The sequence below is a fragment of the Natator depressus genome, chromosome 8 (genome assembly GCF_965152275.1).
Source record: "Natator depressus isolate rNatDep1 chromosome 8, rNatDep2.hap1, whole genome shotgun sequence".
Lineage (NCBI taxonomy): Eukaryota > Metazoa > Chordata > Testudines > Cheloniidae > Natator > Natator depressus.
Genome location: NC_134241.1, coordinates 44,503,384 through 44,526,987, shown reverse-complemented (window position 1 = coordinate 44,526,987; position 23,604 = coordinate 44,503,384). Strand labels below are relative to the sequence as shown.

Here is a 23,604-nt window from a genome sequence, read left to right as displayed (position 1 = left end):
CCTCCTCCCCTAAGCGCCCTGCGTTCCCAGCACTTGCCGCCGCGAAACAGCTGTTTTGCAGCGCAAGTGCTGGGAGCCAGGGGGAGAAGCAGGATGTGGTGGCATGCTCAGGGGAGGAGGTGGAGGCGGAGGTGAGCTGCCGGTAGGTGCAGCGCACCCACCAATTTTTCCCCGTGGGTGCTCCAGCCCCGGAGCACCCATGGAGTTGGCATCTATGTGCAGGAGGGAAGTTTTTTCTTGCACATGGGATGTGTGAGTAACGAATGCTAGCATCTGCAGTCACCAAGGTGCATCTCTGGGGGGCTTCCTCATGCACACCTACCAGGTTTGCAGCAGCCATTCCTAACCTCTGGGCACACAGGAGCAAGAACTTGTACAAACCCTGACCAGCAAAGCACTTATGCACATGCCTAACCTCAAACAGGAGTATCCTGTTGATGTCAACTGGACCACTTGCATGCCTGGACCACGCGCGCGGGCATATGGTGCCATTGAGTTTGCCGATGATTAGACACTGCCAGCATTTTAATTTGTCTCTTTCTTTTTTAAAAGCCATTCCTAACAGTCTCTCACTGGTCCATTCCAGCCTTCTTCTCTCACTTCCAAACACTCGTATTTTTTCATTTCCTGAGTCTTTCAGAGCACATTTATCTGGATCACCGCAGGGGATGCGTTGCCTGCCATCTCTTCATCTTTTCCTTCACAACGAGGCAAAGATTGCGTGCTGGGTCCCTGGAGTCTTCAACTTGCCCAGGTGGCTTCAAGACAAACCAGGTCCCTTCTTGATTGAAGTGACTGTTTTCAGCAAATGTACACAGAATTTCAATTATATACAAATATTATCAAATAAATAGAGAATCCAGGATTCCTCTGACTCTGAGGCAAGCATTGGTAATTTTCAGTGGGGTCCTCTTCATTCTTCTTGAGGGCACTGTACATTTCTCCCATTTCAGCTAACAAATAAGCTGTGGTGAGCCCCAAAGAGAGGAACAGGACATGTGCTGTATAAAGACCATTTGCACATTGGCTTGTTTGCACTAGCCATGAGAACTCTCTCACTCAGACATACCACAAGCCCCTGAGAGGTGAGGCCAGGGTAGGTTTTTTTGCACATGTACAGCCTATTGGTCATAACCCTCCCATGAGTTTAGGTGCTGGGTTCCAATTCCCAGTTTTATTTGATCGCAGGGGCATTACTTTACATTTCATCCATGTCGTCTACGCAGTATGAGCGAGGAGTCAGTAAGAAGAGGCCCAGTGTCAAATCTTTGTAATTGGCATCTATGTAGGCCTCCAAGTAGACTTCATCTTTATACCGCATCTCGGACACTGTCACCGAATCTACTACCTCCTCTGTGACCTTCACACGCAAGATGGACTCCTGGGACCGCTTGTACACCTTAAGGCTCAGTGAGACATTCTTCTGGCCCATTACCTTGATAGCTCCCTTCAGGGAGACCAGGTAGAAGCCATCACAGTAGATCGGGATGGAGAGGTTACTGACGTTCATGGTGCCTCGATTCCAAGAGATATTGATGCGTTTCTCCTTGGGGACGTAATCTGGAGTGGAAGAAGCAAACAGAAACCCATGAAGATATGAGTCCTTCAAACCCTCTTGGAAGAGGATGATTTTATGTGTCTTGGGCATAGGAAGAAACAAAGAGAGTGGAGAAATCTTGAAGGAAAGAGGGAGAACTAGAAATGGGGTGGAATGAAGAGGGATGCAGAGAGGGAGGAAGGTCTAGGGCAGAGGCTCCCCAGTTTTGCTCTGTGGCACACAGACTGCTGGTTCAGCACTGGCTCTTCTTGTTTCCACATAGAATCATAGAATCATAGAATATCAGGGTTGGAAGGGACCCCAGAAGGTCATCTAGTCCAACCCCCTGCTCGAAGCAGGACCAATTCCCAGTTAAATCATCCCAGCCAGGGCTTTGTCAAGCCTGACCTTAAAAACCTCTAAGGAAGGAGATTCTACCACCTCCCTAGGTAATGCATTCCAGTGTTTCACCACCCTCTTAGTGAAAAAGTTTTTCCTAATATCCAATCTAAACCTCCCCCATTGCAACTTGAGACCATTACTCCTCGTTCTGTCATCTGCTACCATTGAGAACAGTCTAGAGCCATCCTCTTTGGAACCCCCTTTCAGGTAGTTGAAAGCAGCTATCAAATCCCCCCTCATTCTTCTCTTCTGCAGACTAAACAATCCCAGCTCCCTCAGCCTCTCTTCATAAGTCATGTGCTCTAGACCCCTAATCATTTTTGTTGCCCTTCGCTGGACTCTCTCCAATTTATCCACATCCTTCTTGTAGTGTGGGGCCCAAAACTGGACACAGTACTCCAGATGAGGCCTCACCAGTGTCGAATAGAGGGGAACGATCACATCCCTCGATCTGCTCGCTATGCCCCTACTTATACATCCCAAAATGCCATTGGCCTTCTTGGCAACAAGGGCACACTGTTGACTCATATCCAGCTTCTCGTCCACTGTCACCCCTAGGTCCTTTTCCGCAGAACTGCTGCCTAGCCATTCGGTCCCTAGTCTGTAGCGGTGCATTGGATTCTTCCATCCTAAGTGCAGGACCCTGCACTTATCCTTATTGAACCTCATCAGATTTCTTTTGGCCCAATCCTCCAATTTGTCTAGGTCCTTCTGTATCCTATCCACATGAGAGGAACAGAACTGATGAAGGGGAAAGATGAAATGAAGAGCCTGAGAATCGGAGGGAAGCAATGGGAGAGGACCACAAGATGCTCTGGGTTTGATTCTCAGTAACATTATGGGCCTTTTCTTGCTCTAGTAGTGTAAAGGAGCCTTCCACAGGGTGTAAAATGGCCTCAGTGGGAATGAGAATCTTAGCATCTCTCTGTGAAGGTGGGGTTCACACTGTGAAAATGTAGTAGCAGCCGTGAATATGGATATTACAGTAACATCCAGAGGGCTGTGTCAGGATTGGGGCCCCAATGTGTAGGGCCCTGTACAAGCCTTGCCCTGATGTTCAAAAATCCCTGGTCTAGAGAGAGCAAAAGTGACAGGGAGAGAGCTAGAAGAGCTAGAGAGAGCAGAAGAGCGAGGAGGAGAGCTGGAAAGGGTGGGGATGGATGCATATTTGAAGGACCAGGGAATGTAACGCAGAGGAGCGCAAACCCCCAATCCAAGGAAACTACTTCATTTGCATCTTCATTTGCATAAATATTTAAAAGGCTCATAAAGGCACACAGCTTTATTGTCTCCTGTTTCTCTCCTCTGAGGATTGGCATTGCTTGCTGTTGGGATTCTAGTCCTGGAGTTCGCCATTAAAGACCTGCCCCTGGACCATCATTCCACCGCTGTCAATGGAAAGATTCCCATTGACATCAGTGGGCTTTAGATCAGGCCCTGCACTGCCCTGGAGAGGAAAACCCAGGGCAGCAGTTCAGGATACTTACACGCTGCACTCAGCACAGAGCATCCCGCCATCTAAAGCTGTGTCTTACCTGTGCCAGATGGGTGACAGGAAGCAAGGAGACTGAGTCTATGGGCACTTACCACTTATGTGGTAACATGAGGAAGAGCCGGCGAAAAATGTCATTTATTTCCCACACACATTTTCTTCAATTTATTTTTCTTGAAATTTCCCACCATTGTATTTCTTTCCAGGGAGAGGGATGTTTCAATGAAACAGTGAAATAGAAACTTGAAAAAAAATCAGTTATAATAAACAAATACACACCTGTGGCTGCAACTTCGATCCACTGGGATTTTGGAGTCTAAAAAGCAACAAAACAAAAAACCAGATTAATAACCTCTACAAATACAGGGAGAACTTTCCAGCTCTCCATGCAGACGTGTAGTGGAGGGGGAAAGAGCTTTTTGCAGTGTTGTTTATGGCAAGTCTCATGACATTTTGTGTTTCTCTTAAACCCCAGCTCCTGGAATCCTGTGATTACATGAGAATCTTAGCTTTCATGTTTTTTTAATAAAAAAATTAAGTTTCTAGCTCTCCAGGATGCAGGGGACATTCCCACCAGTGGCCAAGGAAGCCTGACCAGTCAGGCTGGGAGCTGTCCAGGACCCCAGCCGAGCCCCTCTTGATGCTCCTGCTATCATGCAATGGGATGGAGTGCATGCTGACCCTTTCTGCAGCAGATGTAAGCAGCTCTGGGCATTGCAGTCCCAGGCATTGTGCCTCTCTTTGGCTTCTGGCTCATAGCTGGATTTGCTTGGCAGTTTTCTGGATAGAACCAGATTTAATTACGCTAATAACGCCGAGCCCTCATTGAGCACTGTTTCCTCAGTGGAGTTGAAAGTGCTTTACAAAGGAGGTCAGCATCATTCTCCCAATTTTACAGATGGGGAAACTGAGGCACAGAGCAGGGAAGTGACTCGGGCCAGCAAGCCAGTGGCAGAGCCAGAAATAGAACCGAGGTCTCCTCAGTCCCAGGCCAGTGCTCTGTCTGCTAGACTACACTTCCCTCTGCACTGGGAGTATTTGCAAAAATGTGAGCATACTCTCTCCTTCCCCAGGCCCAAGTGTTTCCACCCCCAGCCCCACTGGAGCAGAGAGGCTGGAGTACTGGGGAAACAACAAGCTCTTCCTGCCAAGAGCACCTGGGTTTGGTGCAGTGCCTGAAAACTTTGTTCATTCAGCTCCCCTTCCACACACACACACAAACCTCAGCACAGCAGGAGGCCAGCGGCCTCACAGCTCAGCTGGGACTAAACAGGCCATTTCACCCAAGTGGAGTTCAGCTGGGGAGGGGGCCAGCGGAGAGCTGTGTTTGAAAACTACTGGCAGTGCCAGCTCTTGTTTCTGGTGTAACCGGGACCTGCAGGCCCTTGTCTCCAGCTGTGGAGGGAGCAGCTCCATTCTTGCTAAAAGGCCTGATAACCCCTGATTACCCATTTCCCCACTGTGGCCCAGGCTCCCGCCTGGTCCCAGCGCTATCCTGTAATCAGGGCCAGCGCGGGGGAGCCTTGTTTTCCTGCTGCTCTGGTGACGCTGCACCCAACGGAGTCTGCAGCTGCGATCTAGAAAGCAGCAGCGCCCTGGCACATGCAAATGCAACTGGTGCTTGCTGGTTTCATCATCCGGCGGAGCAGTGGGTGTGAGTGTGAGTCTCTTTTGCTTTCAGTTTCATTTCCTGGTCCTTCGCTCCCTGTGCCTCTCTCCTCCCAGGCACCGCCTCCTCGCTCTTGTTCGCCCTCTTGTCCCATTGTGGGACAGCCCCTTGCTTGAACAGCTGTATCCCAGGGCATGGTGGGCTGCCTGCAGAGAGCTGGAGTACCGGACGCTGCTGTTTGTGAGGGCAGGGAACACACAGAAGTTTGACGTCTGCTCTTAGGAGCGTTTGCCTTTAAAATGCGGCCCCCAATCCTCTATCACTCATGCAAATCTCTTCAGTGTGGGAGTAAAGACTGCAGGATGTCCTCCTTGAATTGTAATTTTTAAGACTATACATTTGATTCTGATCCAAACCTCACTGAAGACAATGAGCCATGGTTTGGGATCTTTCAACTATTGTAATTTAAAAAGCATTTAGTTAATCTTTTAAAAGGACATTGTAGGTTAAAAATAATAATGTAAAAAAAAAAAAGTCTGTCCTTGTAATATTACTGCAGCTATGGATTACTACAGTGCAAAACATGTTAAAAGTTCAAATTTATTTTTAGCTATTTGTGCTATTTGTTTGCTTTTGATAAGTCTTTCAGTCAAAACAGTTTCATGTTGATTCCTAGTCAATTTCACTTTCAGCTCTGATGGGCAGGTTCTATAGACTGTAATTTCAAATGATAACCTTGTGATAGGGGTTTTTTTAAGTAGCCTATAGAACAGTGAATTATTATTCCTGGTATGGCATTCCATAAGATGGTTAAAAAAGAAGCAGCATGCCAACCCCAACATCCAAAAATCATGAGATTGGCTGAAAATTATTAGATTTTTTAAAAGAATTAATTTTTATTTTCCTTCTGTTTTTCAGCTTTTAGGGATCATATTTTCAAGCTTTTCTCCACAATCCTGAGAGCTAGAAACTTATTTTAAAAAAAAGAAAGAAAGCTGGACTACTCACATGATCACCTGACTCCAGCAGCTAGGGCTTTAAGAAAATTATCAAGTATCATGAAACTCATGCTAAAATAATGAGTTGGCAACTATCAGATAGTTTCTATTAAATTATATGGGCCAGATCCTCAGCTAGTGTAAATTGCGTAGCTCCATAATCTTCAATGGCACTACATCACTTTACACCCACTGAGGTGCTAGTCATAAAGGTTTTTAGAGCTCTTTCTATAGATGTCGGTTCCATTCCTATCTATCCCCATTGGTTTCATCCTTACTAAATTCTGTAGGATATTTCAGTTGGGGAGGTTTCCCACACACTGATGAAATGTTGCAAATTTCAGACATTGTAGAGGACTGTTTAAATCCAAATAAATCCAAACAAAAAGCTGTTTACATCAGAATTTTAAATAATAATTTTTAAATCCTTTGAAACATTCCTCGTTATTGGAGTTGGTCAGACTATGCATTGTAAAGAAATTTATGAATTTAGCCCTTTCTCCTATTCACAGGTCATTTGAGACTCAGTGGATGTATTTGTGACCCTGCATTTGCCAAATGGCTTGGCTGAACAATTTTTAACCTCTGAGGGGCTTGCAAACTATTCCTCATTTGCTATTTGTTATTTGTGGCCTGCGAGTCATCACCTCGGTCGCATGGTGGTTCTGCTCCCTGACTGGATCACTGAAACTTTTGTAGAAGGGGGCATAACAAATACAGGTGGTGAATAGTAAATAACGAATCATGAGCAGCAAAGAGCTTTATTGCCATGAGTATGTTCGTATGAGGGAGAATTCACCCCATGCTCAGGGCAGAACAAGGCCCATGCACTGTCTCACTACATTGTTGCCATCCTCCCTTGTGTTTTATCACCAGGAGGAGCCACTTTATACTGCAATTGGGAGCCTCCTGGGCTGCGGTCGTTGTGGGGATGGAAGTATGCAGGGGAGGAAAGTTACCTAATTGCCTCAGTGCCCGTGGGATTGGGTACTAGTTTTAGACAGGAGGCAGAGAATGAGGTTAACAGGCAGTGGGGTGAAGCTAGACAAGGACTCCAGCGATAAGATCACAGAGTCTTGACCTTGGACCAAGAAGTCAAGGAGAGTTTTGTCTCTGACTTCATTGGCAGGAGTATCAAGCTCTTAGGGTGTGAGCCAGCAGGGGCCTGAGCACTCTGGCCTTGACTTCATGCTTGACTTCAAGAGTGTGAGTTGAGTACTCTCACTGAGTTCAAGAGGGGTTTGGAACATGCCCATATGGCATGTGCACATCTTGATGGTCCAATAAAAAGTTCAGATAGATCTATAATTTATAATAATTGACTTGGGCCTTGCAGAACAAGTGACTCAAACTCATTATTAATACAGTAGCACACCAATAAGACAGGCAGAACATCAGTATTATACAGCATCATTTGGGATCTGCACTCCAAATCTCAGACCCATCTTTGATCTTAACCACAGGGGACCCAAATCTGCAGTCTCCTCATAGCCACAAGTACTGGGAGTTTTGCTTGGATAAAAAATGTAGGGCCAGGCTCAAGGGTGTATTTTTTTTTTTCACTTTACCCTTTCCTTGGCTTTTCTATGACAGGAATGAGCTGACCAGACGGAGGATGCAGTGTGCAAACTCATTGATTTGTATGCATCTGATTGATTCATTCTGATTTGTTATAGGAACAAATCATTCTGCTCACTCCAGGCACTTGGACAAAGAATTTAATACACAAGAAACTACACAACTAAAATTTCAGTTTGAACTCCATGCCTGTGACAAAACCAAAGGGATCAACGTGTGGGAGGGATTGCTTCCTATAGCTTTGTGTACAGTCAGCTTGTATGCTGCAGCACAACTCTCGGAGATATGAAGATGTCTGTTGATCCAACCTGGGGAGTTCGGGTGTGACACTGGCACCCTCTAGTGTTACTTAATACCAGTCTCTCATTGTTTCAAGTCTAAGGGCCCGATCCCACAAACACTTAAGTACCTGCATAATTTTACTTGCATGAGTCACCCCATTGACTTCAGTGGGACTACTCACATGAGCAGTTACTTAAGGATTGGGCCCCAAATGTATTAGTTTAAAGGGTTTCACTCAGTTGCTGATGTAGACTGAAATGTGACGGGCTGCTTTCAGCTCGGGCGCTATATTATTTTAATTCTACCTTATTTTATGTTTTACAAACTATGTGGGACATTAATATTTTACACCAGCACAGCCACATTCATCTCAGGCTCTCAAAGCACATTACAAACGTTAATTACCCAACATAAAATTCTGGGAGGTTGGGGCGTGGGGATCCATGGGCCCATTTATAGAATCTGTAGCGATGCAATCAATAAATCAGGAGAGGCTAGCAGTTCCTGCCCCATTCTTTCTCTGTTTGCCCAGTATGACTGTGTACAGAAAAGGATTTAAGGAGGCAGCGCTCCATAACTATTGGCACCCAGTCGGGTCACTGAAGGAACCTTGAGAGGTTCCTGTGTTACTAATGTACCTCAGTTAAAGAATTCGATGCAGTATTCACACAATCGTTTAAGCCTGTTTAGAGTCCCCTAAATATCTCTTTCTATGAGACACTATGTATGCAGATTCCCATGGATCTTTTATTGTTGTAATGTTTGTATTGTTTATTGTATTCATGGAGTAGCATTGCATGGCAGGTGTCCCCCTAGGAATGAAGTGTGTATCACATAAGGCCAACCCAGCGAGCAAAATCATAAATACATTGATTTTAAAGTAAGAAGGAACCATTATGATAATCTAATCTGCCGTCCTTCATAAAACAAGCCATCGAACCATCCGTCCCCCACTGATTCCTGCACCTAGCCCGATAACATGTGGTCGAGCTAGAGTGAGAGCTAATTAGAACTGGATAACACCATTTCATCACAGAATCATGGCTATTCTGTAACTCTGTCCTGTTCCTGGCTATGCTGAGCCTGTGGGTAATGCCTCTACTTACTGTACCTACACCTCCCTCAGGATTGATATACATTAGCAAAAGAGTGCTGCAACAAACCTTCATGAGAAGGCTTTTAATGTGCAACACCATGAAGGCCATTTGTCTGACCAAATCAACCACCCTGGGAGTGTCACAAGAATTGGCTGGATGCATGGATCACAATGCTTGTGATCAGGTCTTTGGATTAGGTCTAGTCAAACTAGTGCCATCTCCAGGGGGCTAACCCCAGCGAGGCTGGGAAGTCACAAATATTGCAGGTGCAGAGATTCTGCCTGATTGCAGCATGCTTATCATTTGGAAATTACCCCCAAAGCTTGTGCTTCAAACACCAGAGCAGTGCACTATGAGGTAGGTGCTTTGGACATTCCCGGCTGCACTGGTACAACCGCAGTTGGAAGGGGGACTGTGTGAATGAGTGTACACTAAACTACTGCAAGAATAAGCCAGACAGCCAATATTTCATCCTAATGTAGGGCTTGATCTAATGTCAATGGGAACACTCCCTTTGATTTCAACAGGTGTTGGATCAGACCCATAATATAGATGTATCCTTGGGTTATGGAACATCCTTAGTAACAAACCATCCTATAGGTCATGGACCATTTTTCTGGGGTGGAGGGACAGGGTGTGCATGTTTCCTTTAAACAAAGCAGTATGCTCTTACAAGCAAGCTGTCTAGAGTGCAGCTCAGCTTTTGGTAAACACAGTCTAATATTTGTGTGGATGATGTAATATAGTCCATGACTGTGTCACATGAATCCGTGTAAGGTTATTCTGCAGTTGATCGGCCATTGGATACAACAGGTTCATCTCATATAAGGGTATGCAATTGTACAATAACTATAAAATAGCAATCAAAACTATAGTCAGCAGAAATACATGATCTCTTTCCTGCAATTAGGTTACGTCTGGGCTCTCTGCCACTGGCAAACATAATGCATTCTTCCTGAGAAAAGGCCTTCCTGGCTAGGCTCCAGTGCAGTTTGGAGTGCACCTGTCAGTCTGAGAATCTATTATAATCTTCTTCCTAATTTTCCCCAGCAGATTCAATCAGTGCAACTCTGTTGCCTCTTGTCCTAGACATCTGTGTTGTGTTTCTGGGTGTTCTTAACTAGCCGATGCCTTCCATCTCAGTGCAGTGACCCCTGTGCAGAATTCAAAAGGCCTGCTGGGTTCCTGGGCAATGCCTGGTGCTGTCTATACGGGAGACCATGATTATCTATTTAAAATAATGGGACCTGTTTTTTTTAAAATTGTGCTTAGCAAGTGTGCATTTAAAACTCAAAGGGTCATCCAGCAACTTTGCCAAGGGACTGCCTCTTTAATACCCCATTCAAGTCTAGGTTCTGGTGAGGAATGGCAAGTCCAGACATGCACTATGTCTCCTGCACATTCACTGTTGTCTTGTTTTCATAAACTTCACATGTGCCACCAACATCAACCTTCTCAGTGCGAAGGGGCTTTGAATTAAAATATTACAGAACTAAGTGGTGCTAAGAGGCAATGCCAGAATGACGTGTATTTTTATGTATAATGTGATGCTGTTTCATTAACTGAGCAAAATAAATTGCCTTTCCCAATTGCCCAAAAGTGGGAAGACTCTCTTCAAGAGAGTGAGAGAATGGAGAAGAGAGGAGAGAGAAATGAAAGATTCAGTTCACACATAGCTTCTGCTGTGTGCAAAGGATGAAATGGGCTGGGAGAGATTTTTGATAGTCTGGTCTCTGTTACATGACTCATAAATTCAGTGGAACTGTTTTTGAGATGCATCTGGCATAGGAAAGATGGATTTCACTTCAGCAGCAAGAGATATCGAGCATTAAAGCCATTTTAACCAGTGTGGTTTATAGATCTGGTTCATTTTACCTACAAAGTTAAGTGGGAGGAAAGAACGAAGACTGTAAGGTGAAGCATAACATAGTGAACACAAGCACCTGGGGAATGTGTAGGAGGAGAAGCAGCTATGGCATGATCTGCACTGAAATAACAACAAGAGTGCTGAGGACCCAGAGACTGTTAGCAATGAGAAACAAAGAAAATATTTGGTACAACTTTCCCAAAAGCAGTCCCAGCAACAGGCTAGTTCTTATTGTTTTGAGTTTGGGGTTTAGTTCAAAATAAATGAAACTCTCTAAACACACACTTTCATTTATAGCTATAATTACATCCAAGGCTTAATGTAAAGAATCACTCCTGGGAACACTGAATTGTGTTCACCAGCTTTTGCAAAAGTTGCAACAAACATTCTCTCTTTCTTATATAGCTATATAGCGTAGATTAAAGCAGTACATGAGATGTTTACAAATAATACAGAACCTGATTCTCCCACTGTTACGCCCATTAAGCAGCAGTTATTCACCCAAGTAGTACAATGGAGTTGACTGCAACTACTCCCGTGTGTAATTGATACTCAACATGAGTAAGGCCAGCACAACCAGGCCCATAACAATCAGTGAGGTAGTAATTCAATATATTTTTTTCGAGCGACCAAAATTGACCTTGGGGAACCAAGTCGTGCGGTCCTTCCTTGGGCAGAACTCCCATTGAGGCCAGTTATTGACTCTGTCACTGGGCCAGCAATTTTGCATGCGCAGTTCCACTGCCTGATAACACAGCACCAACCCGGCAGTCTGTAGGAACATACTTTGTGGTGGGTGGTGCAGAAAAAAGGGCTCATAAGTAGGCAAGGGTTAAGAATTGGGTTTTCTGCTTGCCAGTATGCAAAGTGATGGCCCTAAATGCTTTCATTATACACAGAGCTTTACAGTGGGGAAGAAGGCAATGAGGTTTATCATATGGTCTTACCGTAGGGGGATGCAGGAAACCAAGACCAAGATAGACCAAGCAGGAGAGCAATACTATCCACTGGGCCACTGCAGACACCAGCTGCAGTCTGTTCCTTCTGACCTGTCTCCTCTCCAGCTCCAGCTGCTCTTCCAGCCTTTGGGCCTCCATCTCCAGCATCCCTTCCATCCCAGCCTCCCTGCCACCAACCTGCCAGCCCAACTGGACGAAAAAAAAAGCCCTCCCCTGCTTCTGCACAAAGGGCAAATCTCTTGAGGGGAATGAAGCAGAAGCAGTAGATGCGTTGTCCCCAAATGAAATGAACAAAGTGTCTTCAGGAGTGGCTCAGGGTTTTATACATACAGCAGCAGCAGCAGCAGCAGCAGCAGCAGCAGGCGGGGAACTTCTTTGTGACTAATCTGAATTTCCCCTTTTCTTTCTTTCTTTTCTTTTTCTTTTTTTTTTTTGGGTGAATGTGGGGGCTGATTTTGTGGCATCCCAGTTCAGTTTTGAGTAAGGACCTGTGAAAATGCATGTGTTTATGTCCTTAATCACTACATCTACAAGGTCTTTTGCTAGGTGATGATTCAAATGATCATCAACCTTCAGCTAGCCCCTGCGGCCTTCTTCGGATAAAACTCCCATTCAGGCCAATGGAAGTTTTACAGGATTTGTATCCCTGTTGCTTAGCAGTATATACAACACCGGTGTAGCCCATCTGCTGCGGAGAGGTGAGGAATAAATGGGGTCGTGAGACAGGTCAAAGGAAATATTTTCTGCATACATGCTGCATAATTAGCCACTGGAACTCACTGCCACAAGATACCACAGAGCCCAGGAGACTAGTGGGATTATAAATGGATGTTACAGATAATATAAACATCCATTGTTAGAGTAGGTAACAAAAATAACCAAGAGTTTTGGGAGCAGCATAAATGCCTCCTGCTTCAGGGCAGAAACCACCCACTATGGGCTGCTCTACACTGAAAACGTATGTCAGCATAGCTACGCTGTGTCGACCTAACCCCCAGGGTAGCCGTTCTTGTGTCGCCCAAGCTACCGCCTCTCAGGGAGGTGGATTAACTACAGCGCTAGGAGAACCCCTCCCATTGCTGAAGTGCTACAGCAGCACAGCTGTAAGCATTTTAAGTGTAGCCATACCCTAACTAACGGGAGTTGTGAAGACATTTCCTTTCGGTGCAGGCAATCCCATAACTGCCTACTGCAAGGCTCTCCCTGCTCCTCTGCAGCAGCTGGAGCTTGCCACTCCTGGAGCCAGGGTGTGGCGTCAGCTGGGCCATAGGTCTGGTGCAGTTCCTATGTATCTGTGCCCAAATGAGTGTGTTTAATCTCCCCTCCTCCAGTTTAGATCGCCAGCTTTCTGAGGCAGGGACTGTCTCTTTTGCTTATTTTAGCACCTTTTGGGGGATCCTCCAAAATAACTCATCAGTATTCGTTTTCATTTGAGGCACTGCATTTTCAGGCAGATTCTCCACCATCAAATCAGCATAACTTCACTGGAACCCATGGCTCTTTGCAGCAGCCGAGGATTCGGACCTAACACGATAGTACGAACCTGTCTCAGGGATGAGCAGCCAAGGGGCTCCCCCTCGAATGGCCTTTGTTCACCTTTGTCTAGCCCTATGTGCCCAGGAGCACGTGTGCTGCAAAAAGGAGGAGAAAGAGGTTGCAGGCAGCTGTTCATGTGTTTTCCCAGTTCACCAAAGACACTTCCTCATAAGCATAACCACAGGTGGGAGGCGGCTGACAACCGGTCAAGCAAATGCACATGGAGATCCTTTTCCTGGAAGTGGTTAGACTTTATTCTTGAAAATTAGTCTGGGAAGACTGAGAGCTAGCGCTAGTCCACAACAAACCAGCTGGTTTTCAGAAACAAAAAGAATGCCACAAAACCATGTCACTAGCATGGAACATTTTCGGTTTTCAGCAGTTTATGTTAGTTCTTTTCGCTTGCTGCGTTCTGTGAAGCTTCGTTCTCTTATTTTTTGCTTTATTCTGTGACGCTTCCCCTGGGCATGCTGGTGCCCAAGCAAATGGTTGGCAGCATCTTTCGTTCAGAGTCCAGGTGACAAGCCTAGGAAGCAAACAGAAGCAGTCCCCTGACTATGAAGGTATTTCGGGTAAACGGTGGGACAGTTTGGGGACGATCTCTATGTCCATTTATGAATTCCGTTTTGTTTTGTGCCTAGAAATTATGATTGTAAGCCTCAGCGTGGATTAGAGCCTCTGTTGTGTAGCAAGAATGGGCCCCTGAGTGGGCAGGCTACGTCTGCGATGCTGAAACAGGCCCATCAAGGGGTCGTCGAACCCGAATAGGTCTGCTCTGGTGGGGTTGCTACTGGCAGAGTCATTGTCTTTGAACAACTCTCTGCCCAGCAACGGGCAGCAAGTTGGAGCATTGAAAATCCCCCGAGATAGAAAAGGTGTCAGATGCTGCTTTCAAAGAGACATGACCTGTAAGCAAAGGGAGCCAGGCCATCGCCAGAAACAGAAGACCAAGGTGGAGCAAGGCTTTGTCTTCCCCCCAACACACTGACCAAACCAGGGACTTGCCAGAGCAGGGAGGACTCTGATGGAGGACTGTATTCAGGCAGTTGTTGTTCCCCATATATCTGTGGGTCTCCTGTGCTGGCTGTGGGGATGTCTACACTGGAGCTGGAGCTGCAATTTCCAGTATGGTAGGCATACTCTGATCAAGCTAGTGAGCTAAAACGGGCAGTGGGAAGAGCTAGCCGTCCAAGTACGTACCTAAGGTCGCGGATGGGAATGTGCTCGGGGTGGTTAGCTCCCTCCCGCCGTTCACACTGCCATGGCTACTCTGATATTTATAGCACACAAACTCAGTAACCTGCCCTAGAAGTGATACCTCGAGCTCCAGTGCAGACATACCCTAAGAGCGAACTGGGTGCATTTAAGAAATGCCTTTGCTAGGGGTTGGAGGGCTGGAGCACCCATGGAAAAAAATTAGTGGGTGCTAAGCTGTTCTGCGGTGTGCAGGAAGCACTGGGGAGGAAGTGGGAGGAGTGAGGATGGGGCAGGAATGTGGTCTTGAAGGAAGTGGTGAAGTGGGGGTGGGGCGTGGGGTGGGATGGAACAGGGGCAGGAAGAGGTGGGGTGGGACCTTGGGGAAGGGGTGGAGTGGGGGTGGGGCGTGGGGTGGGATGGAACAGGGGCAGGAAGAGGCGGGGTGGGACCTTGGGGGAAGGGGTGGAGTGGGGGCGGGGCCTGGGGTGGAGCAGGGGCCTGAAGAGGCGGTAGGGGTTTAGGGGAAGGGGTGGGTCTGGGGGGCGAGGCCTGAGGCTGAGCGGGGGTTGATCACCACTGGGCAAAGGAGGAAGCTGGCGCCTGTGACCAGAGCATCCAGAGCAAGGTGGACTTTGGAGAATGTGCATAAGTGACTGGGGAGATATAGGAGGTTTCAGCTTCAGGGTTTATGGCAGCTAGACTGCAGAGTCCCTCGTCCCAGGAAGGGCACCAGACGAGAGTGCTGACCTGGGTGAGTGCCATAGGTGCTGCCACGCGAGAAGCCATGACTGGACTTAGGCCAGACCCAGCTGGGTTGGAAGCACATGGGGTCTAAGAGTTGGGTCCAATTACAGCAATCTGGTGACTGTCCACCAGGGGGACTCAGCCAGGTCTGTGACACGGGCAGGGTGCTCACAGTGCACACCACGTCTGGGGCAGGACAAGAAATAGCTGGGCCCACCAGGAAGGATCAAACAGAGAACGCAGCAGCACCAGCATCATAGGTCCAGAGCAAAAACACCCACTATTGCTCACAGGGGTGCTGCCCTCGACTAGCAGCCAGCAGATGCTAGTGTAACACCGACAGACCCTGGTCGTCGGCGGGCAGGATCGAACCTGTGACCTCTAGAGCTTAGGGTATGAGCCTCTACTGCATGAGCTAAAAGCCATATGCCTGTTAGCTAAGGCTGTAGAGCAGATTCATTTTATCCCTCTCTTTAAGTGGTCTCGTTGCCACTAGACGGGACAGAACACCACACCCAGCAGGTGTGTGGGTTACACTAGCAAGAGCATTTTGAAGAGACATAAATTTGTTGCTGACCACAGCCTATGTGAAGGTGCTGGCTGTGGAGATGCTGTGGCGGATGAGGACTTCAGGGCATCTGCTGCTCCCACTGCTGTGACTCCGAGGTAGACAGGACCCAGTCAGTCCTTCTTCCCCAAGAGGGCCATGCCAGAGCCATGTCTTGCTGTGCGGAAGGTGGTTTGTGATGCCTGAGCTGATGGGAAGACACCTCTCCCACCGCAGACACATAGGCCTGTGATCAGACCACAGCCACCTCTCATAGCACACTGGCTCAGCAGCAGCCACCCTGGCAGTCAAGGAGGAGACCAGCAGCTGGCAGCAACTGGGAGCTGTTACTGGGGAGCGGTTGGAGCCCCATTCCCAGTGGCTTTGTGGCTACAGGCAGCAGGGTCAGGGTCACAAAGGCAGTGCATGACAGAGGGAGACTCACACCTTGTCTTGCCCACTCACTCAGCCTTGTTGTTGAGAATGCCTGGACAGGGACGGGGAATGATCTGTGGCCACTTCAACTGGTCTTGCCCAGCTGTGAAAGAGTCGTCTTGTTCCCAGATGAAGCAGGAGGTGGTGACAAAGTGGAATTCTACCTTCCACATGCTAGCCCGATTGTATGAGCATAGAGCTACCACCATGAAGGATTTCTGTGTCCAGAGATCTGCACAGGTGCAGTCAGACATCAGCCCGCAGATGACCATCAACATAGAAGCCAGGAGCTAGGATTCACGATGTGACAGAGAGACTGCCGAGACTCATCAAGCCCTCGAATTGCTACCCCTTCCTGCTTCTCCATGTGGGCACCAGTGATACTGCCAAGAATGAGTTTGAGCGGATCACTGCAGACTACGTGGCTCTGGGAAGATGGATAAAGGAGTTTGAGGCGCAAGTGGTGTTCTCGTCCATCCTCCCTGTGGAAGGAAAAGGACCAGGTAGAGACATCGAATCGTGGAAGTCAATGAATGGCTATGCAGGTGGTGTCGGAGAGAAGGCTTTGGATTCTTTGACCATGGGATGGTGTTCCAAGAAGGAGGAGAGCTAGGCAGAGACACGCTCCACCTAACGAAGAGAGGGAAGAGCATCTTCGCAAGCAGGCCGGCTAACCTAGTGAGGAGGGCTTTAAACTAGGTGCACTGGGGGAAGGAGACCAAAGCCCTGAGGTAAGTGGGGAAATAGGATACTGGGAGGAAGCACAAGCGGGAGAGTGCAAGCGGGGAGGGCTCCTGCCTCATACCGAGAAAGTGGGACGATCAGTGAGTTATCTTAAGTGCCTATAAACAAATGCAAGAATCCTGGGAAACAAGCAGGGAGAACTGGAAGTCCTGGCACAGTCAAGGAATTATGATGTGATTGGAATAAAAGAGACTTGGTGGGATAACTCACATGACTGGAGTACTGTCATGGATGGATATAAACTGTTCAGGAAGGACAGACAGGGCAGTAAAGGTGGGGGAGTTGCATTGTATGTAAGAGAGCAGTATGACTGCTCAGAGCTCTGGTATGAAACTGCAGAAAAACCTGAGAGTCTCTGGATTAAGTTTAGAAGTGTGAGCAACAAGGGTGATGTCGTGGTGGGAGTCTGCTATAGACCACCAGACCACGGGGATGAGGTGGACGAGGCTTTCTTCTGGCAACTAACAGAAGTTACTAGATCGCAGGCCCTGGTTCTCATGGGAGACTTCAATCATCCTGATATCTGCTGGGAGAGCAAAACAGCAGTGCACAGACAATCCAAGAAATCTTTGGAAAGTGTAGGGGACAATTTCCTGGTGCAAGTGCTGGAGGAACCAACTAGGGGCAGAGCTCTTCTTGACCTGCTGCTCACAAACCGGGAAGAATTAGTAGGGGAAGCTAAAGTGGATGGGAACCTGGGAGCAGTGACCATGAGATGCTCGAGTTCAGGATCCTGACACAGGGAAGAAAGGAGAGCAGCGGAATACGGACCCTGGACTTCAGAAAAGCAGACTTTGACTCCGTCAGGGAACCGATGGGCAGGATCCCCTGAGAGAATAACATGAGGGGGAAAGGAGTCCAGGAGAGCTGGCTGTATTTTAAAGAATCCTTATTGAGGTTACAGGGACAAATCATCCCGATGTGTAGAAAGAATAGTAAATATGGCAGGTGACCAGCTTGGCTTAACAGTGAAACCCTTGCTGATCTTAAACACAAAAAAATAGCTTACAAGAAGTGGAAGCTTGGACAAATGACCAGGGAAGAATATAAAAATATTGCTCAGGCATGCAGGAGTGAAATCAGGAAGGTCACATCACACTTGGAGTTGCAGCTAGCAAGAGATGTTAAGAGTAACAAGAAGGGTTTCTTCAGGTATGTTAGCAACAAGAAGAAAGTCAAGGAAAGCGTGGGCCCCTTCCTGAATAAGGGAGGCAACCTAGTGACAGAGGATGTGGAAAAAGCTAATGTACTCAATGCTTCTTTTGCCTCTGTCTTCATGAACAAGGTGAGCTCCCAGACTACTGCACTGGGCAGCACAGCATGGGGAGGAGGTGACCAGCCCTCTGTGGAGAAAGAAGTGGTTCGGGACTATTTACAAAAGCTGGACGAGCACAAGTCCATGGGGTCGGATGCACTGCATCCGAGAGTGTGAAAGGAGTTGGCGGATGTGATTGCAGAGCCATTGGCCATCATCTTTGAAAACTCATGGCGATCAGGGGAGGTCCCAGATGACTGGAAAAAGGCTAATGTAGTGCCCATCTTTAAAAAAGGGAAGAAGGAGGATCCGGGGAACTACAGGCCAGTCAGCCTCACCTCAGTCCCTGGAAAAATCATGGAGCAGGTCCTCAAGGAATCAATTCTGAAGCACTTAGAGGAAGGGAAAGTGATCAGGAAAAGTCAGCATGGATTCACCAAGGGCAAGTCATGCCTGACTAATCTACTTGCCTTCTATGACGAGGTAACTGGCTCTGTGGATGAGGGGAAAGCAGTGGACGTGTTGTTCCTTGACTTTAGCAAAGCTTTTGACACGGTCTCCCACAGTATTTTTGCCAGCAAGTTAAAGAAGTATGGGCTGGATGAATGGACTATAAGGTGGATAGAAAGCTGGCTAGATTGTCGGGCTCAACGGGTAGTGATCAATGGCTCCATGTCTAGTTGGCAGCCGGTATCAAGCGGAGTGCCCCAAGAGTCGGTCCTGGGACCAGTTTTGTTCAATATCTTCATTAATGATCTGGAGGATAGCGTGGATTGCACCCTCAGCAAGTTTGCAGATGACACTAAACTGGGAGGAGAGGCAGATACGCTGGAGGGTAGGGATAGGATACAGAGGGACCTAAACAAATTAGAGGATTGGGCCAAAAGGAATCTGATGAGGTTCAACAAGGACAAGTGCAGTCCTGCACTTAGGTCGGAAGAATCCCATGCACTGCTACAGACTAGGGACCGAATGGCGAGGCAGCAGTTCTGCAGAAAAGGACCTAGGGGTTACAGTGGATGAGAAGCTGGATATGAGTCAACAGTGTGCCCTTGTTGCCAAGAAGGTTAACGGCATTTTGGGCTGTATAAGTAGGGGCATTGCCAGCAGATCGAGGGACATGATCATTCCCCTCTATTCGACATTGGTGAGGCCTCATCTGGAGTACTGTGTCCAGTTTTGGGCCCCACACTACAAGAAGGATGTGGAAAAATTGGAAAGCATCCAGTGGAGGGCAACAAAAATGATTAGGGGGTCTGGAACACATGACTTATGAGGAAAGCCTGAGGGAATTGGGATTGTTTAGTCTGCAGAAGAGAAGAATGAAGTGGATTTGATAGAATCATAGAATCAGGGTTGGAAGGGACCTCAGGAGGTCATCTAGTCCTACCCCCTGCTCAAAGCATGACCAATCCCCAACTAAATCATCCCAGCCAGGGATTTGTCAAGCCTGACCTTAAAAAACTCAAAGGAAGGAGATTCCACCACCTCCCTAGGTAGCGCATTCCAGTGCTTCACCACCCTCCTAGTGAAAAAGTTTTTCCTAATATCCAACCTAAACCTCCCCCACTGCAACTTGAGACCATTACTCCTTGTTCTGTCATCTGCTACCACTGAGAACAGCCTAGATCCATGCTCTTTGGAACCCCTTTTCAAGTAGTTGAAAGCAGCTATCAAATCCCCCCTCATTCTTCTCTGCTCAGTCAGGTTACACCCTCAGTCTGCCTCCTGGAGAAGAAACTGAGTCGCACACAGATTGCATACCACCAGAATGACATCACTGGGGTATTCCTGTTATCTCTGGTAATTGCCACATAAAAGCCATTAGAGGGAAAGCACATTTCCTTGTGGCCATGTACCCTGACCTCTGATTTAAATCCACTATGGGTTCCTTCTCCCCTGGGAGCTGGGGAGGCAGACCTCAGCCAATTACAGCCTCGGCTGGCAGATCTGGTGGTTGAAATAAGGGTACCCAGAATTCCCAGAGATGGGTAAACTAGGGCGTCGCCAACACAGTAGCAGGAGCAAAAAGTCCTTGCTGGTGATGTCGGGGATGTCCTTGAGGACTGTGGACTTGTCCCCTGTACTTCTGAGGAGTCTGCTGCTGTGAATACACAGAGGATGAAAGCGGGGTATGCCATGATCCCATGCTGATGGCTGCACCTCCATTTGTCTGCTCCCCTGGCAGTTGAGGAGAAATAGGTCTGGCCAGCGCTGTATCAGCTGGAAGTGAACTACCCGTCATGTACAGCTAGCAGTGTCGGCTCAGAGCCCTGTGCAGCACAGTCAGAGCAAGAGCGGCTGACAGGCATACCTGACCAAGTACGCTGTGCCTGGGCAAGTGGCTATCAGCTGCCTTCCTGCTGAACATTAGCCCATGGGTGAGGAAGAAAAGGAATGCATGCAAGGGGTACATCAGCACCAGCTGGCTGAATCTACCACCCATGCCCTCCATACTCTGCTGCCTGCATAGAAACCAGCATGCAGGCTGCAATTGTTCCCATCAACGAGCGACTGTGGGTACCGACACATACCAGTCAGGTTCAGTCAGTATCAAACTTTTCATTGCTGCAATGAGGAACCAAAGACAGAGGGCAGGGCCATGGTCTGCAATCATCCCACCACTTGTCTGCCTTCCTGGAGCAGCAGGCAACGCACTGCATCAGTGGTTTTCAACCTGTGGTCCACAGATCCCAGGGAGTCCACAGACTATGTCTAAGATTTCCAAAGGGGTCCACACCTGCCTTAGAAATTTTTTAGGGGTCTGCAAATGAAAAAAAGTGGCAAACCACTGTACTACATCAAACACCTGCGCATGTGGGGACACTCTGCCTCTCAACCCTCTCCCTCCGGCTGGAGGGGTGGAACTACTTGCTGCTCTTGGGTTCTCTTTTGGAACAGTGGGGGTTGCCAAGGGAACCTTCACATTCCACAGTGAGCAGCACACAGGTGGCGGTCTCATGGTTCATTCATTGTTTGCTGTGTGTCTGAACTGTTCAGCCTCTGCTTCCTCACTTTTGACCTTGGGCTGGGCTCGTTACTCACTGAGTGTTCCCAGGTAACGTGGGTGGAAGGGGGCGGGATGTATGTCTGACATCAGTTTGTCATCTCTGTGCTTTCCCACGTGTTTCACAAGCCAGGCTGATGTCAACGCTTGTAGCGCAGTAGCTGGGTACTGCGAAGCTGCACCTCGAGTGACATATCTGGCATTGCAACAGTCAAAGGAAAAGGGATTGCTAATTTGCCAGTGACTGTTGTGGACAGGGGCAACTAAGCTTGTGCTGTCCTTCCTAGTTTTAAAGGCTTTAATGTCCATCTGCTGCCTTGCCCATGAAATTCAGGAGTGACATACAAAGCCGGAGATGCTACTACAGCTTCAGCTAAGAACCAGGGGCTTGCACTGCTATCAGCTTACTTTCCCCCATGATTTTTGTTGCTGTGGTCCTGGCAGTGTGTCACGGTGCAGGGCAGTCTCTTTTGTCTGTTGCGTTCGTCATTGGCATTGAGATCATTTGGGGGGTGAGGCTGAGGTGAAGAGAGTGGGGGTATGTCCACACTGAAGCTAGAAGGTGTAATTTCTAGCTCGAGCAGACATACCCGCGCTAGCTGAAATCTAACTCGCATGCTAAAAATAGAGTGTAGCCGTGGCAGCATGAGTGGTGGGTGGGACTAGACAGCCCAAGTATGATCCCATCCAAGACCCTAAGTATGTACTCGGGTGGTTAGACCCTCATGCCACCGTGGCTACATTGCTATTTTCAGCACTCCAGCTGGATCACAGCTATCAGGGGTATGGCTCATTGAGCTGGAAATGGAACTTCTAACTCTGATGTAGACCGACCTTGTGAGGGAGGGGGCAGGAAGGGTTTGGAGAAAAGAGCCTGTTAGCATGTTTTTAAACACCACTTAGCACCTGGTGAAGACAAAGACAATGATGTCTAGAAATGCATTAGCTGGTCATAGTCAACCCTAGGATCAGCCTGTGCTGATCAGTGTTCCCTCTAATTTTTAACTGACTGTGTGTGCAAAAAATTTCTTCTGTGCCGCCGCTGAAACAAAAAAACCAAACAAACAAAAGAGCCGAGTGCTGCCGCCGAAGGTGGTGTTTCGCCGTGTGCGCGAGGTTTAAGGTCTGTGTGCACATGCACACGCACACAGCTTAGAGGGAACAGTGGGGCTAATTAACATGTGCTAACATGCCACTCATTTTGCCTGCCTAGACAAGCCCTAAATGAAGGCAGGATGTAGCCATACAGCACTAGCCTAAGATCAGCCTTTTATTGCAATGGAGTGACATCTGGGACGAATTTACCCATGTACTTTGAAATGGATTTGTCCCTTGTTTAAAGTCTGCTCATTGATGCTGTCACTGGTTTTGGGCCTTATACAGTTCATTTAACTGGTTTTTCTGAAGAATGCATGTTTATAAATGATCAACATTATAAATGGTTATTAATTAATTAATTGGTTTATCAGGAGAATGCATGTTTATAAATTATAAACATTATAAATGCTGGAGGCAAAGTGGGGTTTGGGGTGGAGGCTGACAGCTTGCGACCCCCTACATAATAACCTCGTGACCCCCTCAGGGGGTCACAACCCCCAGTTTGAGAACCCCTGTACTAGACTGTAGAGATTACAGAGCTCCAGGACACTTTGGCTGGGGTGAATGCAAGACTGTCTTTATTTCCTATTTACACAGACCTCCTTTCTATATGACAACCATGAACAGTGAGTCTAAACATTCACAACAAACCTTTCTGAAAAGGGAAGGGTGAGACCGAACAACAAGTAACAGGAATGAAATGGGAACAGAAAACAAGAAGAAACAGCCCTATGAAGGATGGGGTAGATGGCCCAAAGCTTCAATTCTACCCTTTTAAGCCATTTTGCCACTAGGCCTTTGACTTCCTTGAATTCTCAAGATCTTATGTAATCCTCCAGGAATGCAGGAGGCCGTCTGTCTCCAGTCAAATATCTGCTCTCAGGGAGAGGCTGTGGGGGACATGCTGGTAGTTCCCCATGGAAGGGGGGGCAAGGGGTGATGTTCACAGGTTCAGTCTTGAAGTAGCAATCCAGGTGTAGTGGCAGTCCACCTCGTGACACAACAAGATTAAACCAGTTTCAATGGATGATTCCCACTGACACACCACTGCACTGATCCTTTTTCTTTTTCTTCACTGTCACTCTAATGCTTCATTGTCTGGGTTGTCACTTTCATTTTCTCTGGATCTGGTCTTACCCCTACTCCACCAATGATCTAGCCTAAAAATTTGATTCTGTCTTTTGAGAATTGACACTTGTCATTAAGTGTTAGGCCTGCTT

At 47.6% G+C, this 23,604-nt stretch overlaps 1 long non-coding RNA gene across 1 annotated transcript in view; it reads right to left on the bottom strand.

Annotated features, from left to right (window-relative positions):
- Positions 1-1,352: 1,352 nt before the first annotated feature.
- Positions 1,353-23,604, bottom strand: part of LOC141992823 (uncharacterized) — a 58,045-nt gene continuing 35,793 nt past the window's right edge. Inside the window, exons 2-3 of the long non-coding RNA XR_012640661.1 lie at positions 3,711-3,747; positions 1,353-1,560 (exon numbers count right to left, since the gene is read on the bottom strand). This is a non-coding gene — a long non-coding RNA (uncharacterized LOC141992823). The remainder of the gene's footprint in view (positions 1,561-3,710; positions 3,748-23,604) is intronic.